Consider the following 20,015-nt stretch of genomic DNA (forward strand, 5'->3'; position numbering starts at 1 on the left):
TCTCCAGTCGGTGTGAAAAGATTCAGACCGGCTTTATAAAAGCTTTGCACTTAAATAAGCAAGAGACATTCAATCCATATGGTTCGCAGGTTGAACTCAGACTCGCAGGCACCCGAGTGCTGGGTGGTGGTTGTGCCTGTGCAGGTTTGTGAGTGTCTGGGGACATCAGAGCAGGGTCGTCCATAATGCTGCCCGGGGTGCGGGAGTGGGGTGCGAGGCAGAGCCCCCTGCATCTCAAGGCTGTGGCCGTGGCTGGTTGTCCTGTTTTCCCCCGGAAACTGGTAGTGGGCTCATGGAACCAATGCGACAGTCCTCGCTAAAGGCTGCTCTCAGGAGCCCAGCAAAGAGGCGCCAGGGAGAGAGGAGCTGGACTCGGAGCTCAGCGCCCCCGGACAAGGAACTCCTTGTGTTTATCCGCCCAAAAGCAGAGCTGTTTTCACATTGGTGACTTGAATTTAATTCAGCCCACCGAGACTTTTTTAAAAAATTGTGGTAAAATATACATAATGTAAATTCACATTTAAATCATGTTTAAGGATACAGTTCAGTGGCATTAAGTACTTTTACAATGTTGTGCAACCATCCCACCTTCATCTCTAGAATGTCTTCATCTTCCCCAACTGAAACTCTTACCCATTAGTCCCCCCATTCTCCCCTCCCCCCAGCCCTTGGCACCCACCATTCTACTTTCTCTCTCTATAAACGTGACTGTTCTGTGTATAAGTTGAATCAGGCAGTATTTGTTCTTCTGTGACTGTTTTATTTCATTTAACATAATGTCCTCAAGGTTCATCCATGTTGAAGCATGTGTCAGAATTCCATTCCTTTTTCAGGCTGAGTAATAGTCCACCGTCTGCAGGGACCACATTTTGTTTATCTATTCATCCATCGATGGACACTTAGTTGCGTTCAGCTTTTGGCTGTTGTGAATAATGCTGCCCTGAATATGGGTGTACAAGTTCCTGTTCAAGCCCCTCTTTCACTTCTTCTGTGTACACCTAGCTTATACGCTAACTCTATGCTGAAATTTTGAGGAACTGCCATATTGGCTACATCATTGTACATTCCCATCAATAGTGCAAAGATTTCCAATTTCGTCACATTTTTGTAAACACTTGCTAGTTTCTGTTTTGTTTGTTTTTGTTCTTGTTTGTTTGTTTCTTAATTATAGCCAGCCTAGGGGTATGGAGTGGTCTCTCATTGTAGTTTTGATTCGCATTCTCTAATGATGGGTGATTTTGAGCATCTTTTTTATGTTCTTATTGTCTATTTGTCATTTTCTTTGGAGAAATGTCCATTCAAGTCTTTTGCCCATTTTTTAACTGAATTGCCTCGTTGTTGAGTTGTGGGAGTTCTCTTTAGATTCTGGACCTCAGTCCCTTGTCAGATGTGTGATTTGCAAATATTTCCTCCCATTCCACAGGTTGCCTCTTCACTCTGCTGACAGTGCGTTGATGGTGGCCCAGGAGCGTGGATAACTATCTCTGTGGGGAGCACGGGAAGTTACGGGATGGGATGTAAGGAAAGCTAGCCGGATCCCTGGCCATAGAGAGATTTTCATGTGTGATCCCAGGACTCTCGGGACAGTGGCGGGGAGCTGGTGGGCAGGCAAACCCTGGCATGACTTTAATGAGTCTGTGGGCTGCCTCCCTCACTGGCCAGAGGCAGGGACTCACCCTCTGTGTCCTGGAAGCGCCCCGCCAGGCGCCTCTCCTAGCTCTGTCCTGTGAATGAACCCGGGGAGCACAGTGTCACATGACTCATGACCGTGGCACTGAAGTCAGCGGGCCCTGGAGGTCTGTGACCTTGTTTCTGGGCCTGCACCAGCCATTACCCAGGCTCCCTGCTGCCGCCCGCCCGCCGAGGCGACTTGATGCTCACACAGAAACTGGAAGCCCTGCAGGTCACAGGTTACACATGAGAGAATCTATCTGGGGGAAACCTGAGTCGTGGCATTAAGTAATGCCGTCCAGACCTCTCCACTCCGCACCTTCCTTCACCTTCGACCCAAGTCTCAAGGTTAACCTACCAGCTTGGCCCACGCAAGCCTGTGGCCCTGGGCCATCCACAGAGGCTGTTAGGAAGCTGAGCTTTGGGGTCAACTCTACTGTCCCTGAGGACTGACCCGTCCGCTGCTCTGAGACTCCGGGAGTCTCCTCTCTCCTCCTCCCTCTGGCTGGTGCCCTGGCCATGCTTGGGGCCGGCGCCAGGCTCTGAGCTGAGCGTATTGAATCGGAACCCCCCATTCCCTCTTCGCCTCTGCTGGGGGTGGGTCTGCTGACAGTAGGACAGGGCTGGAGATGCCAGATTTGCATGCGAACACGGAAGCTTTCCCCTCAGCCCTGCACCATGTTGTGGAAGAATGGCTTTGCCCCAGTGCCTCTCTGGCCTGCGTAAGTTTCTCTCATGTGGGGGCAGGAACAGGCACCTGACCACAAACGGGCAGGGGCCGCATGTGGATGTGATTGCCATTCAAGACCCCTGAGTGCTGCAGGCTTTGGAGGTGAGCCCTGCCCGCCTGTAGATCCAAATGACCAGAGTGAGGCCGCTGACCGACAGGGATGGAGGGAGCCAATCCTCTCCTGAAGTATTTCTTTCTAATGGAAGCCAGACCATGGGCCCAGCTCTGCAGCCCAGGCTTCTGTCCCCCAAATGTCGCAATGGCCTCTTGTCTGGGGATTTCCCTGCCAAACCCTAGCCTGCCAAGGCCGCATTCTGCCACTGTGCCCTGGCACATGCGGCTGGTATTAGAGGAATTTTCATCTGATGAGCAGATGCTGTCAGTGCCGGGCAGGGAAGAGGGAGGCAGGAGGAGCAGCTTCCCGGGAGGAAGGGCCTGCACCTGGGAGGACCTGACGGGTGGGGGTGACAATGGGCTCAACCAGAACATGCAGAGGGGCAGGAAAGCAGAAAGGGATGTCAGCTTGGAGTCCAGAAGTCCACCCAGGCCTTAGACCTGGGCACTTAGGTAAGAGATGGCATCTTCATGCCTGGGTGGGGTCCTTCTCATGGGACCCCGGTGCCATAAGGGCAGGGATCTCACTCATCCTGTGTCACCCACACCAAGAGCAGTGGCAAATGCCCAGGATGAGACCCAGGTAGGGGTGGGATGACAGGGCAGGTGGGAGGGGCCCAGTGGGAGGAGAAGCCTGGATTGTGAGGAAAGTCCAGGCAGTGGAAGGAGGGCCCCAGGCAGGTGGGCTCTGATCTCCGGGGTGCTCACCTCAGAGACAGGGACAGAGAGAGAGACACAGGAACTTTAGGATGGAGCGTCCCCCAGGGGACACCCGTGGTCAGCCGCATCTAAAGTAGATTGCTGACCACCACCAGGTGTCTACACTGGGCTAACGGGGGCATTGTTGGGGGAGGGCACAGCACCTTTCCTTTGGGTGGTTTACTCCCTTGTTCTCCAAAGCCCTTAAGGAAGGGTGGGGTTACCAAGTCAGAATCACTGTCCCCCACTTACTGGCTTATTTTCTGGGACCTGGACCAATAGGAGCTAAAAAGGTGGAGCAAGAGACATGCCTTCAGGTTGGAAGGTACAAACCCATGCTCCTGGTGTGTTGACCCCCAGGTGTGGCCCAGGCATGCTGAGCTGGGTGGGGTGTGACAGGCCCCGAAGGATGAGTCCCCACTGGGGCAGGTCTGTGCAAGGAGGAAGAATGCAGGAAATGCGACTGCACCTGGCTCGCCGGATTCCCGCCCTTGTTCTAAACGCCCTGGTGTGGCAGTGTGTGTGTGTGTGTGTGTGTGTGTGTACGTACGTACGTGCGTGCCCTCTGCTCCCTGTTCTTCCTCATCTCTGAAATGTGTGCTTCTAAGAAGTCAAACGGGGCCCAGCAAGACACTGTCATGCAAGAGAGGAACCCGAGGTCCTCCCCTCCCTGCTCCAGGGGCCAGGATGTTTGAACAGCCAGGGGAGCATCCTTTTCACCCAATCCTGGAAATGTTTGCCTCTCTCCCTGTCAGGTTCCCAGACTTGTACACGTTTCCAAGTTCTCTGAGCACATGTGATGACTCAGATGTACCTTCCAGAGAGCCCGGCCCACCAACATGGAGGCAGGCTCTGCCTGTGTTCAGGGCCATCTCTGTGCCGGCTCCCACTCTTTGGGAGGCAGACACCGTACAAGTTGCCTGGCATCTCCCAGGACAAGTAGGACAAGTCCCAGATAGTCCTCGGGGGCTGGGCCTCCGGAGTGACAGGCTGGGCCTCTGACCCCATGAATACTCTCGCTCAGGACGGGCTGGTGATCTTTCTACAAGAGAAACAAAGTCACTGACAGCGCCTGCATTTTTGTCTTAAGAACTCCCACCTCTGAAGAGGCATGGGCTTCCTCAGATCCAAGGGGAAGGTACTGAGAAGTTCACTGGCTGCATTTGGATTAAGAACCCACCCCCAGGCAAGTCAACTTTGCAGGGCGCCAGCTCCCAGTCCCTCAAGACCCATGTGGATGGGGGGGCAGGGAGGAGGGGTGTCTTTGGTGGGGGAGATGTGATCTGGGCCCCTGGGCATGGCCGGTCTGATGAGACTTGGGCAGAGTCCCTTTCCTGGGCACAGAGAAGCCTTGGTGGCTATTCGACGCCGGTTACAGTGCCAAGGACTTGACAAGATTGGTATGAATGCGCTGCCCTCATGGAGGAAATCAGATACACTGGCAACCCCAACAATGGCTGTTAGAAAGCATTCCAGAGCCCCCAATGCTTCTAGGGTGATTTTGAAATGGCTGCCGAGGAGATACAGGGCGAGGCGGCCAACAATTGGGCTGGGTTTTGTTTATTTCCCTCCGTCTTCTCACCCCTAACCATTGTGTGCGGGCAGTGACAGAATAGCTCCGGGAAGCGGGTGGGGAGGCATGTGGGCACCACGTTCCCGAGGAGATAGGCAGGCTTCTGATGATGGGCTGGGACCGTGCTTTCTCCCTCAAAGACCTCAGCCTCCTTCTGTGGGCCACCCGTCATCCATCACCTACCCACAGAGCCGCTCATTAGCTCATCCCCTGAACAAACTCCTCCTTGTCACACCAGCCCGGGGCCACAGTGCTCTGCAGCCACCCAGGAGGGGACGGCCTGCCTGGTGAGCACATCCGGGCCCTCCGCTGGACCCCAGCCTGCCCTGGCAGTGCACAGATGTCCTTCTTGAAAGAGCTGTGGGCATGACATTGTCCCCAATTTAGACTTTCCCTTTCTTGTTGACATCAACATCCATGCTGTGCTTCATCCATCTGCAGTCTTGTGGGGATAGAGAGGGAAAGTTGGTTTTAATTTATGTTTTTGCAACTTAGAGTGTTCTAGATCTGTGTTCTGTGGTACCAACAAGTGAGAGAGGGAAAACGAACTTCAATATTTTTCTTATTATAGATGCTCATTGAAGCTGTTTGGAAAATACAGCCAAGTGTGAATAAGCAAATTAAAGCCACCTGTGGGAGCACAGTTAATCACTGTTGACATTTCGCTGCATTTTCCCCATGCTTTCATTCTGGCTGCAGTGTGCTTTAGAGCAGCGTTTACAGAAGGGGAAAGTGCATAGCAATCCGCTGGCGATCAGGCCAAAATCCAGAGTCTGGTTCACATTTGATCCCTTGCCTGAGCTTCAGGTCATACTGATGCTGCTGGTCTGGTAACCATGACTCTGAGGTTAGAGCTCAGGCTTGGAGTTCAAGCGCGGCTCCTATCATGCACAAGTGCTGGAGAGCAGCTTATTTGACCTCTCTGTGCCTCAGTTTCCTCATCTATAAAATGGGGATAGCATCTGCCATGTAGAGATTTTGTAAAGAAGAAACGAGAAAAAGTACACCAGGATTCATCTCTTGCCTGGCACCTAGCAAGTGCCCAGTAACTTGTAACTAAATTAAAAACCAGCCAATGATTTCCCAGAACACCGTAGTCTGTGTACAGCCTGACAGGCTTGCTTTCACTTGACATCATATGGTGAGCATGTTTCCAATATTACAAATTCTCTGAAAACATAATATTCAATAATTGTTTCTTAGTGGCCCCCACTGTGTTGATGAATCATAATTTATTTGAACATTTAAGATGTGAGAATAATTGTTTACTTGTGTATTTCTTGTAATCCAATAAAATCCTGTTAGCAAAGCCGCTCTTTGAAGGGAGAGGAGAGTTCTAGATTGAAAAGAAACTGTGGTGTGTTTTCCTCCCCTGGAAACAAGGGTTACAGAGCATTTTGTGAGAACAGCCGTAGCAACTTACAGACAAGGATCTTTTAAGTTCCGAGGGTTCCTGGCACCCCAGGGGCACTTAACAACAATGATAGAAATAGTTATAGGACCCCAACCCCCCACACTTTATAGATCTAATAACAGAAAGTACAATTAGTGCTTTTCAGACAAAGAGGATATTTTATGACTTTGTTCCTGGTGATGACGAAAATAACTATTGAGAAGAAACCAGCGAACTTGGGAAAAATCTTGACATTTTAAGAAAGAATTTCAAACATTTTAGGACCCTTTTGTACTTGGAGATTTTTCGCCCTCGGTTTCAGAGCCCATTTGCAAAGACATTTCGTGGAATTTACATTAACCCTCGAGAACGATGTTTATTTGGAATCCTCGCTGGCGTTTGACGAGGGTGCCTTCTTACTGGGCTCAGGGAAGCTGCTTTGAGCGGGGTGTGCACGGCCAGGCTGCACAGGGAGAGGTGCGTGCAGGTCAGGCCTGCGAGTGGCTGCTGAGATGGCCGCACAGACCTCACCTGCGATGGAATCGCTCTCCTAAAGCCAGGTGTGCCTCTGGGGACAGCAGCTTTGCCTGTCACTGAGGATCAATGTTGATGGCTTTGAACCTTTGATGAGGATTTTGAAATTTCATGTGGACGGTGTAACTGGGGAGAGGGATAGCTCGTGGCTTCTGTTCATTTTTGCTCAAAAGGTCACACACAGTTGTGGCTGGGACTCTGCAAATCTTTCTGCTGAGACCCACGCCTTGCAGACATGAATAAATGATCATAAAAGACCTGTGGGGAGGAGCCACTATTCCCACCCACGTCCATGATTCTCCCCACAAACCACACCTCAACACTGTAAACACTGTGGTCTGTGTTCACGCTGTGTGTCCATCATCCGCCACCCACAGGTCTGATGAGTGACTCACTCCTTCCCGCTAAACCCTACCTCTGCCCCACACACCTGCTCTGCCAGGTAACCTCCTCAGGATTGGTCAGGGACGGAGCCCAGCCCCAGAGGACCAGAGAGGGACCCTGAGTCATGCTTGGCTCTGCTCACCCCAGATTCCTGCAAGGATTGAAGGCATTTTTGACTTCTTCTCTCCGACTGACCTTCAGGAGAAGTCTGGGCCTCCAACTGAGGCGAACCTCCGAAAGAAGTTGTTCTTCAGCCGTTCCACGCCGATAGACCCATTGCATATTCATCCATCTGACGCTATTCATTTTTTATCAGTGATCATGTTTATCCTGGGCAGCGTTGCCAGGACAAATATTATTTCATTGATTTTAACATCTGTTCACATGAAATCTGATATTCAAATTCACCCCGTCTTGTCCTGACAGCTAAAGGGCCCCCGGGACAGTCACACCCACGTCTGTAGCCAACACAAGTTATTTCTGCCCTGCGGCAGTGAGCATTCCTCTGCTATTTTCTGAAGCAACGCCTGCTTGCTTCAACGAATAAAAATGGCACCAAAACAGAGTCATAGAGAGATAGCTCTCCACCTTTCCTCTCACCAGGGCTTCTACCCACCTGGGCCTCCATCATGCTTTTCTGCATCTGAAGGATGAACAGGCCACACCCAGGCACCTAGACTTAGGACCACGTCTATCTTAATGCTGCAGCATCAGACATCAGGGTCCTCCTGCAGGGCAGCCCTGTGGGGGACGCACTCAGAGGCCAGAGAAGGGCGACTGCATGCCTGAGAGCACCTCCCAACAAAAGGGCCATCAGAGGTGACAACAGTCATTTCACATAGTCACCGTGTGTCCTGAGCAGGGAGTGATTTATAGCATCATGACCCGGCCCTGTGACCTGGATGTGAATGGCTCCTTGTTCCATTTGTTAGTGGGCCGTTGGTCATCTGGTCACCCCCAACCCCAGCTCTGTGAGAAAGGACAGTGCTGTCCTTGTGGCAGGCTGAGGCCAGGATGGAACAAGTCCCAGGTAGGAAGGAGCTGGGTGTCCTACACCCGGGGACGTTTGCTCCTGCACCTGCTGGCTGTCCCTCCATTGCAGAAGGACCCACACTCACACAGCCTGAGGCTGGGAACGTGTTTGTTCCAGGGAGTGGTCATCCCCTGGGCCTGTCGAAGCTCAGTTTATAAGAGGACAAACTGTCTGAGGCTTGGCTCCAGTGCATCTTGAAAAATGATGCAAAAATGATGCACGTGAGACAGGCCACATCTAGAGAAACTGTGACCTTTGCTCCCCTGCATGGAAGATGCCGGTCTGTGGCCTCTAACGACCTGCCCTTCTAGGAACTGCCATCATCCAAACGGGTCCTGCAGCTGCTGCCCCCTAAGACCACCTTCTCTGTTTCCCCCAAGGTCCTCTAGGGACTGCCTATGAGTGGAATCACGCAGTATTAGCCTTTTGGTGACTGGCTTATTTCACTTAGAATCATGTCCTCGAGGTTCAGCCATGTTGAGGTATGTCTATGCATCTCCTTCCTTTTATTTTATTTATTTATTTTATTTATCTTAGAGAGATAGGAAGATGGGAGAGAGAGAGAGAGAGAGAAACATTGATCAGTTGCCTCTTATATGTGTCCCAACCGGGGATCAAACACACAACCTGGGTATGTGCCCTGATGAGAAATTGAACCTGTTGGTGTACAGGATGACACTCCAACCGAGGCACACTGGCCAGGGCTCTCCTTCCTTTTAACGCTGAGTCCAGCCCATTGCATGTATGGACCACATTTTGCTTGTCCGTGCATCTATCCCAGAACACTGGTGTTGCTTCACAGTGACCTCTTAGAGATGCTTTCAATTTTCTAGGGTATACACCCACATATGAAATTGCTGGATCATATGATCGCTCTAATTTTTATTTTTTGAAGAATTTCCTTACTGTTTTCCATAGCGGCTGCACCATGTTACATCCCACTAGCAGTCCACAGGGCTCCCATTTCTCTGCCTCCTCATCAATACGCGTTGTTTTCTGGCTCTAACGATCTGTGACATTGAGCATCTTTTCATGTGCTTATTGGTAACTTACACATCTTCTTTGGGGAAATGTGTATAAGTGCTTTGCCCACTTTTTATCAAGTTGCTCGGTTTTTTGTTGTTGTGGTTGTTGAGTTGTAAGAGTGCTTTACATATTTTGGATATTAACCCCTATCAGATATATAATTTGCAAGTATTTTTCCCATTTTGTCAGCTGACTTTTCACTTTATTGATTGTGCTGCAAAAAAAACCCCACACAATCAATAAAGTGAAAAGGCAAAAAAGTTAAAAAACTACATCAGAAGTTTTTAATTTTGATGTAGTCCCATTTATCTATTTTTTCTTTTGTTGTCTGTCATGTGTTTTTAGAAGTAAAAACTTCTTTGGTCAAAATATATGAGGTCCAGGCCAGACTGAAATGAAAAAGCACCTCGTGGTGACCAATTACCTGGGACCTCCAGAGGCTGCCGCGGTAACGGAGAAATCGCTCTGAGGTGCACCGGGGGAACTGTCTGCCTGCCTCTCACAGGGATGAGCGGCCTTCAGCCAACATTCCTGTCACACCGCAACTCCCACAGGGCTCAGCAGTCATAACAGCCTGAGCTCAGCTACGGAGACTTAAAGGAGCAAATGCCCCCTTGTTTCAAACCACAGACACCTGGCCCACCGGGGAGCCCGGCCGTGCTTGTTATAGATCACTTCCATCCATCTATGCACACCACACGCACACACACGAACTCACACATGTGCATGCACACGCTCGTGCACACACTTGCACTCACAAATACACATTATACACTCACAAATACATAGTCACATGCTCACACATACATGAGCACACATGCACACACATGTGCATACTTCCACATGCACAAAAACACATTCAAATGTAGCCTGTCCCCTAATCTTTCATTCTTTGAATATAAAGAGGACCAGATATCCCCGTCCTTAATTATCATTGATTTTTTAAAAGTTTTATGTTCTACACAGTATATATCATGTTTCTATCAAAACAGAAATTCTATCTCAGACTGGGTCTCTAATTCCAAGATTCATTATAGCCAGCATTCTGAGACTTAGCTATTTTTGCATTCACCATAGAAAAGGGTCCTCACAGAAACAGGGAAGATTGTTGGTGTCCTCCCTCGGCCCTCCCACCCCCACACTCTTTCTCTCCCTACAGCCTCCACCAGAGTCAGTGTTTAAATCCCCATTCACATTTTGGATATCTGTCAAGCTGTGCCCAGAATTTGAGGTGGCTTCATAGTCATACAACCTGGCTAGTCCCCAACACCTCAACTCAGCACCCTTCCCTCCACCTTCTGTCCCTCCCTCCACGGATTCCTATTTGTGCAGGTGACACCATCTGCCTCGGGGGACTTCACTGGTGTTTGTTCTCCAGAGCCTAAAGCTGCCACTTCTGCAAAGTCAATGCCATCTCTAGAAAATTCTTTGCGTCTCTCCCCCTTTCATCACCACTCCAATTGCCTTAACACAATGTATGGCCTCCTTCCCAATGGTTGGCCTGCTTGTTTCCATGCCTCGGCTTCCTCTGCCTCCCCTGCCTCTCTTACCAGCAAGGGCTTGCAATGATCCTGACACCAGCTCTGTGTTTATCACTGAACTGATTACAATGTCAAGGTTTTGGGTTTTAATCACTCTCCAAGAAAACCCCACACCCCTTTGCCTGGCTGTCCTCATGCTAAGGAGAAAAACACCTCCTCCCCCCACAGAGTTGGTGTGAGCGTGAGCCGAGGTGCCATGAGAAGGAACAAAAAGTCTGAGTCAACATGAGGAGTCCGCTGAGCTCCAGGGCAGGTGCCCGCCCCACCACGGGGAGCTCTCCTCACCTTGCTTTCCTTTGTCAAATATAACAATGCCTCTCGGCTCAAGCATACTAGAATACAAGAACGCCCAGGTTGTGGGCAAGCAGGTGGATGACCAGCACCAGGTCTCAGTGAACTCATGGCCAGGGAGGATGTGGCGGGCGCTTGTGAGGTGAAGACCAGGGTTCTTAAGTGAACCAGCAAATTCAATTTAGCCCGAACTGCATTGGTCAGCAACCTGGTCAAGGTTTTGCTCTACTTCCTTCCTTTGAAATAGCTTATTATACTAAGTGAAACAAGCCAGTCAGAGAAGACAAAAACCCTATGATCTCACTTTTATGTGGAATCTAATGAACAAAACAAACTGACAAACAAAATAGAAACAGGCATGGATACATAGAACAGATTGAGAGCTGTCAGGGGGGAGGGCCTGGGGGACTGGATGAAAGAAGGTGAACAGATTAGCCAAAAACATGTATACATAACATATAGATACAGACCACAGGGTGGTGATAGTCGGGGGGAAGAGGGAGGGCAAGGGGAGCTGGGAAAGAGACTTTGCTTGGGGTGGTGGGTGCAGGATGCAGTGGGCAGATGATGTTTTTCTAAGTGGTACACTTGAAACCTATGTGGTTTTGTAAACCAATGCCACCCCAATAAATTCAATTAAAAAAAAAAAGAAACAACACGCCGAGGAGTTATTCCCCGTGGGGCAGAAGTACAGATTTTGTCTATTTAGCAAAACAGGACGCTAATCGAGTGCTGCTGGGCTAATGGCTCTGCAAGGGAGAAATGAGGCAACGGCTTAATAGATTAACCAGATTTCCTCCCCTGTTCTTTCTATTTGATCAGTTTGCACGCACACTTCAAAACACGGAGCTGTAAGAAAGCTGAGCCGTCGCCGTGTTCACCGAGGAATGCAGCCTTGATGGTTCTCGTGTTAAAGCAAACACAGAGTGTACGGCTGCCGCGGAAACCCCAAGCAGAAGGAACTGTTTACGGGGCAATAACATTTCTCTCATTTCCCACATCTCTTACATTATGTATTTCATCGTTTTCGAGGAGCTCCCAAGCCATTGTTTCCTGGAATCCACGCGGCTTTGGGTTCTGGGTACAAGTAAGCCTTATTTAACCAGGAATGAATTCGTGCAGGCCTGGGAGGCCCTGGTCAGGAGTTTAAATCATTGCCAGGAAGGGCAACTCCCCCAAGAAGCAGACCTGCTATGCGCGCGCCCTTTGTACCTGATGTCATTGATGTGCAAAGTGATGTAATTCAAAGAAATATTGGAAGTTCTGCAGTGACCCACGCCTGCCTCCCACCACATAGCTGACGTCCACAAATATTTGGCCTCGGGAGCTGTTGACAGATGGTTTGAGCCGGTCATTCTGAGCCCCTGCTCTCGGAGCCACAGTTTCCACTGAGGAGCTGGCCAGTGGGACCTGGATTTTCTAGATAATGTCTACCTCATCCGCCCATCCACATGCTCACTCAACACACACATCCTGAGCTCTATGACTGTGGACAAAGCACCAACAAATGGTGATTTTCTGAGAGAAACATGTGGTAATTAAGTCCAGTGTCAAAACAAATACCATTGCTTTGCCAAAGTCATTGGCATGCCTTGCTCGGCAAAAATTGACCACCTGCACGGGAATGACAGTGGCCCGGGCAGAGCGCCCTGCGTGCCCTGCTGAGTCTGGGGACTCGTGCTCTCCTATGGGCGGGACAGTCCTGAACTCAGCCTGGGGACTGTAGAATTCGGTTCTTTATGAGATGGGATGGATTGTGTGAAGGGGGCTCTGAGTCAGCAGCTCTTTGTTGGTCCACTGCAGAGAGAAAGGAAAATGAAAAAGGGACCCCGTGGTGACATTTTAATTTAACACTGCTCGCTTGTTGAGTTTGACCAACTAGGGTCATAATTCCTGGGTGAATGTAAAGGAAGAGGGAGCCAGGATCCCTCCTCTGAGGGCCCAAGGGGACAAACACAAATGCTGGGGGACACACCTCCTCTAGGGCTCCATGAGCAATTTGGAAACCAGCTTAAGCAAGATGCTGTCCAAGTCCTTCCTGCCTTCGCTGTGACCTCTTCCCCTGGTGCTGTCTGGACCGTCTTTCCTGAGACTTGTGGATAATCCGGTCTTGAGGGTCAGTGTGTCGGGCTGTGCCTGTGCCTTCACTCTCTGCTAAAGGCATGTGTAGCAGACTCCTGACATCCGGGAGTCATCTGGATAAAACCCATCAGTCACCCAAATAACTCACACCAGGCAGGCTATAGGGCCCATCAAGTCCCACGGCCCAAGTCACACAGCTATTAGGGGACATCAGTCCTTGAACCCAGTGTTCCCTTACTCTGCACACAACAGCCGGGATGGGAGCATGGACAAATATCCTAATAATCCAGGATGATCTCTCCATCTCAAGGTCCCTGACCTAACCACACCCACAGAGTCCCGTTTGCCGTGTAGGGTCACATATCCTTAGGTTTCAGGAATTAAGATGTGCACATCTCTGGAGTCCATTATTCTGTCTACCACACTAAAAGAAGAATAAAATGCACAAGTGTGGTGGTTTCAAAATTTGCCCACCAACTGATACTCCTCCCTTCAAGAAATGGAGCTTAATTGCTTTCCCTTCGCTGGTAGGTCAGATTTAGCAACTCTCTTCTAACAGATAGAAGGCAGAAGCAATGGCTTGTAACTTCTTGGAGACTAGGTCAACACTTTGAGACTAAGTCATAAAAGGCATTTTGATGTTTTCTTTGCTTTCTCTCTCTTAGGTCACTGGCTCTGGGAGAAGCCAGCTGCCATGTTGTAAGGATGCTCAAGCAGCCCTGTGGAGAGGCCCACGTGGTGAGGAACTGAGGCCTCCCGCCAACAGCCACATGAATGTGCCATCTTAAAACTGCTCCTCAGCCCCATCGAGCCCTCCAATGACTGTAGCCCCAGATGACACCTGGATTGTAACCTCACAAGAGACCCTAAGCCAGAAGCACCCGGCTGATCCACTTCCAAACTCCTGACCCACAGGAAACTCTAACATAATAAATACATTTATTGTTTTAAGCCACACAGTTTGAGGGTAATTTTCTGTATAGCAATAGATAACTAAGACAATAAGCTATTTTAGAATCCTGTAAACAAAAGAAAAACACTTTATTTTGTGCTTTGATAGTCTTTGAAACTCTCTTATCCAATCAGGATCCCACACTACCTCAAGGGACAAGATGAGGAGAGTCTGATCCCAGTAACCCCACCCTTGGGATTATGGTCTCTTTAGGACCTTCTCCAGTTACCATGGAGCCCAGCACAACATATATAAATCGGTGACCTGAGAATCTGACTCACAGAACAATCCAGAAAGTACAGTTTCATTAGTGAATTCATTTCTATCTTCTGGGTGTGTCACTTTTACATTTTCTTGCACATTCCATTTCTCTTATCTCCTTTGGCTGCTATTATAAGTGTTATCCAAGTTTCCTAGCTACCAATGGATCTAAGTCTTTTATCTTATTATTTCCTTTACTTCTTTGTTTTAACATTCATAAGCCTTGGTCTAATGGTGCTCTGGATTCTGCAAGTCTTCGAGATCCTCCTGCCCATTTCACCCCTCACATCGAGGACCTAGATGACACTTCTGGCTCACCATCTGAAGAAGGTCACCTTGCCTGCCTGGCTCTTACTGCTGTTCCCATGGGCTAGATGTTTGTATCAGTCAGGATCAGATAAACTATGCTGCAATAACAAACAAGCCAAAATATCAGTAGATTTAAAAACTTTATGTCTGTTTATTTCTTTCCCCCACTCATGCCACATGTCCATCACTACTTGTCTGGGGACATGGGCTCTTCTCTATCTCATGGAACCAGGCTGAGGGAGTCTCCAGCTTTATGTTTCCATGATTGGCAAACAGAGGAAAGGGAATGTGTTGAAATAACACATTGGCTCTTAAAGCTTCTCCCTGGAAGTTAGATGTGCCTCTCCGATCACATTTCATTTACAAAGCAAGCCATATGGCCACAGCTAACTTCAAAGGGGATGGAGAAATGCAATCCTAATACTAGTATGTGCCTGGAAAATCGGGAACTGGAGAAATTTGATGAATATCAGCGATGTCTGCCACCTTTGGTTCTTGGTCCGCCTGACCCCTTCCTAAGCTCTCTAGTTCTGCAGACAATTAGTTAAGAGTCTTTCAGTTGCAACTGACAGAAATATAATTAAAGTTGGTTTTAAGAAAAGATAAATCCATTGGCTTCTGAAAGTTCCAGAGTGAGCAAAACCTTGCTTTAGGGGAAACTACTTCCAGATATTCCAGCAAAGTTTTCAGAAGCTGGTCTCCATTGTGGGGCTCTGCTTTCGTCTGTGCTGTTTTCATTCTCAGATGGAGTCTCCCGAAGATGGGAGCTCCAGGCCCCAGGCAGAGAGGCTCCTTCCCAGGAATTAGAGCAAAGTCCCAGGGCTGGTTCTTGGTTTGGCTCTTGGGCTGCATACACCAAATCCATCACTCTGGCCGAGCAGTTGTGACACCTAACTGGCCAGGCCTATTTCATAGCCTTTGCCTAAGAGCCAGAGGCAATCAGCCTCACATGAACTACCTGGCTTAAGAGTGGAGGAGGGGTGGCCCCAGAAAAGAAGTCAGTGACCTACACTTTAAAGAGGGGGTGCTATGGGTGGGCAGATGGACATGTCAGATATTCTCTGCAGGTATTTTTTCATGTGTTTATTCTATTCCCATAAATAGCATGGCCCACACCTCTCCCACTATTCCTATGGCTGTGTCCCTGCCACCAGAAACCAGTTCTGATTTGCTCTGGGTTGGCCTTGGTGGCAGTCAGAATAGCAAAGTGACCCCAATTCATCATGTCCTGGACAGCAGGGACGAAGCCAAGGACTCGAGGGCTGTCATTTCTTTCTTAGATGTAGGTATCCCACCTTCTCAGTGCATCAGGAGCAACTGGTTTCAAATATGAGCCCCAAGTCTTTAGATAGCCAAATCTAAGAAGATGTTTAGCAAATGGCTATTATAAAAAACTCATGCACTTCCCCCCTCCCTAGCCCCTGCCCATCTAACATTGTAGATGGAAACAGAATTCTATTGTGAGCAACTAGAAAATTACCCAGATAATTAGGATGGAAAGGAGTGCTGGCCCAAGGTTAGTCAATGACACCTATGTGGCAGTAGTTTCCAAAAAGCTATGATCCATGTTAAAAGTCTGACATATCACTTCCTATGAAAAGGGGAAGATGAAACGTCTCCTTCAACCACAGCCCTGGAGCTGGATCCAGGGCAAGCATTTAGAAATGACTTTCCAGTAGATGGTTTATAAGCCTCCTGGGAGGAAGGTGATCATTTGAAGCTAGTGGGAGTTCCTTGAGGGCCAATCACAGGAGATTAGTCCCATTTCCTTGTTTTGACAGGGAAACTGGACTTACAGAGCTGAGCCGTCTGCAGACATCATATATCTGGATCGGAACAGCATTTTGGAAAAGTTTCTCATGTGATCCTTTGGAAGGATAAGCTGAGGGATCACGCTGGATTGGCCCGGGATTAATGGCTGCACGGAAATGGGGCTGATGGCTCTCAAATTAGTGGGCCGCCCGGCTTCCTGCTGAGCTTCCATTAATCCTGCACGTGAACTATTCCTGTCTGTAACTTAGATGATACTGATGGCACACGGGGTAGTATTATTACAAATATTAACGCAAACAGTGACAACAGCAGCCACAGCTGCGGTAATACATATTGTGTGTTCACTGTTCCGGGCATTGTGCCCAGGGCTTTCCATGGAGAATATTATCAAAGCCCCAGAATCCAGTAGGTCAGGCAGTCCTATTTCCCCATTTTACTGGGGAAACAAGGGCTGGCACTGGGAGGGAAGTAACTTGAGGAAAGACAGCTTAGCCCATCTAAACCTAAGCACATTCAACCATGTGCAAGGCAGGTGGGGAATGGGTATTTGGAGGGGGGACAGTTGATTGTGTTTCCTATCCAGGGGGTCGCATCTAGGGGAGGGGCCCAGCGATGGAGTTTCCTGCAGAAGGTCTTCTCACAGCAAACTCCCCTTGCTGGCTCCCACCTTGATCCTGGTTCAGGAAGGGCCCCGACCACACACTAGGCCTTAGGAAGGGGACTGGGCAAGTGACAGCAAGTGCCAGGCCCCCTCCAGGAGAGTGGGGACTTGGAGGACAGAAAATGATGTGGGACCAGATGGTATCACCCGTGCCACGGTTGAGGTGCAAACTGCCCTCCAATGGCCCTGGTGGCCTAAGCAAAAACAAATGTGAATCCATTATCAGGTACCAATGCTCATGAGGAGAAAGCAAAGTGTGTCTCAGGGAAGAAACTTCTCCTAGGGCATGTGTATGTGTGTGTGTCTGTGAGTGTGTGGTCTGTCTGTGTTTGTGTGTGTGGTGTGAATGTGTGTCTCTGTGTGTGTATGATACCATTTCTCACATTGGGCATCTTAAGAGGGAACCTACACAATGTCCTCAATAACTCAAGGCCTTTTCTATGTCATGCCTACATGTGCGTGGAGAGTTTGATGGCAAAGTGCAACTCCATGACAAATGAGAGAACAAGAAAATATAGACTATACTTAAACATGGAAAATTCTAGAACATGTGGAGGACTGGATGGACTCCATGTCCTTCAAACATTTCTCAGTGGGAGCTCGGGTCAGAGCTGCTCTGTGGATGAATGATTGCCTTTGGAAAGTGCACTGAACCCGGGGCTTTTGTGTTCTTGGTTGAGTTCAGGCTCAGTTCCCTCAGAGAGCTGGTTAGATGGTCACATTGCACGTCTGCTTTTGGGAACCCAAACTCTCCACTAGAATGAGCGGAGGGGATTAGGAACACATTAAGAACCACTGGGATTATAGAGTTCTATTCCCTATAAAACATTGGAGAAATTATTTTAGCTGGGAATTTTTTGTGGTACAAAAATTGTAGCCAAAGGAAAAGAAATCTCAGTAATATTCCCATGGAGCCTCAGTCTCTATTGCATATAATATCTCGGTGAAACCAGCAAGAAGAATTGATTCCAGAATGCACTGTAAGTGGCCTATGTCACAACATTTTGGGAGCACATCTGCTGGCTGGAATTTGAGATGAGCTGATGACCCCTGGCAGTAATTAACCCGCAGGACTGGCCTCAGCCTGGAGATGGCCCACAGCGCTAACAGCAAAACCCCGTGGGCCCACGGAACAGGCACTTGTCCTAAGCCCTCCCAGGCAGGAGGGTGGGCCGCCAGAGCTACCGAGAGCCATTTTGGCAGGAGGGGGCACACAACCCCTTTTTATACCATTTAGAACTACTTATTGATTCGCCAAGTGACCCCCTCACTTAGAGGTGTTTAAACCCCAATCCTGAGTAAGCACAAATCCCAGAATCCACTGGGAGCACACATCACTTATCCTGCAGCCTGGCAGGGTCCTCCGTTAAGGGCTGGGGATGGGCTGCTGAGCAGCATCAGCATGATATTGTTTATGACAGATTCTTTAAAAGGGGTTTGTGAGTACAGCCAGGCTGAGTTAGAACTGCGGCGGCCTTGTCCAAAACCGCACAATCTGGACCATCGGTCTTGATGTGAGCTTCATCTTGGCATCTTTGTAGCCATCTTTGCTCAAAGCGTTAATTACCTTGTGTACCACTCAACCCTATAGCAGTTCTTAATATTATGCCTTATTCATTCTTCTCCATTTCATGTTTCCTTGAAAAACAATGAACAATCTTGGTCTTTTCATAGAGAATAATTGCCCATGATTTTGGAAGAAAGCAGGTTTTGTGCCAAATTTAGAAGCTCACGTGATGCTTACCCTGCCTGGTTTGGGGCAGCTGCAAGTGCTGCAGGATTATCTGGAAGCTGAATTTGCATCTCTAGCTGAGGGGACCCATTGTAATGCCTGCAGCTCTTTGAATAGTGCCCCTACCCGCTACAGTGTGAGTCCCAAGCAAGTCCGTCCCCTCATCAGGTTGAACCTAGGCAAAGCAGTCACTGTGTGCTGCACCGAGCATGCCTGTCCTCAGGACCTAAGACCAGTAGAAGGGATGGTACTGTGGTCATTAATGGACCCCGTGCACCATCTCCAGTTCCCACAACAACCCTGCAAACTGGTTATAAGTGGAATTGTGACCCCCTTAAAAAGATGTGTTGGAGTTCCAACCCTCAGAATGTGGGATGATCAAGGATGATCAAGTTCAAATGAGGGATGATCAAGTTCAAATGAGGTCCTAGGGTAAGCCCTCATCCAGTGTAACCAGAGCCCTCAGACAGACACACAGAGGAAGGACTACCTGAAGAACCACAGGGAAAATACCAGGTGAAGACTGCAGTGATGTAGCCATGAGCCAAGGAATGCCCAGTGCTACCAGCAGCTGGAAGAGGCCAGGATCCTTCCCCTGCAGACTTTAGAGGGAGCAGGGCCCTGCACACACCTTGATTTTGGACTCCAGACTCCAGAACTCTGAGATGATCCATTTCTGTTGTTCTACATCACCCAGTTGTGGTACTTTGTGACAGCAGCCACAGGACACAGAGGGATGGATGGATGGAGGCACTAAGCAGTTTGTTTCCATTGTATAGCCCAGGAAACAGTAGAAGCCATTTCCCCAGGCTCCTATAACTGCTGTTACGAAGTGAGTCTGAGTCTGAATGGGTCTTTAGTTTCCCGGTGCCTGCCCTCCGAGGCCGGGATGCTGCTGCTGATGCCAGCCCTGGCAGCACCTGAAGGATGCCGCTCTGGAGGGTGGTGGTGATGAACGTGACATTCCAATACCTCACTATGCTGCACATACACACTGCTTTCTTCACCTTTCTCTGTTTATTTTGTGCACAAACTCAAATACTACGGACAAGCAGACAGGGCATTATTGTACGTGGTGGAAAGCCCTTCCTGGATATTTTGGCCTCTGATATCAACCAATATACAAGGGATGGATGCACTTAACACCCACCTTGGAGGACTTGGCAAGAGCCGGCAGGTATGTTGCTGAAAGATGAGGGGCAGAGCCCCTAGCAGAGTGGAGGGACAGTTCAGCACCAGGGGCTGTGGGAATCGGG

Source organism: Cnephaeus nilssonii (genome assembly GCF_951640355.1).
Source record: "Cnephaeus nilssonii genome assembly, chromosome: 10".
NCBI classification, from domain to species: Eukaryota; Metazoa; Chordata; class Mammalia; order Chiroptera; family Vespertilionidae; genus Cnephaeus; species Cnephaeus nilssonii.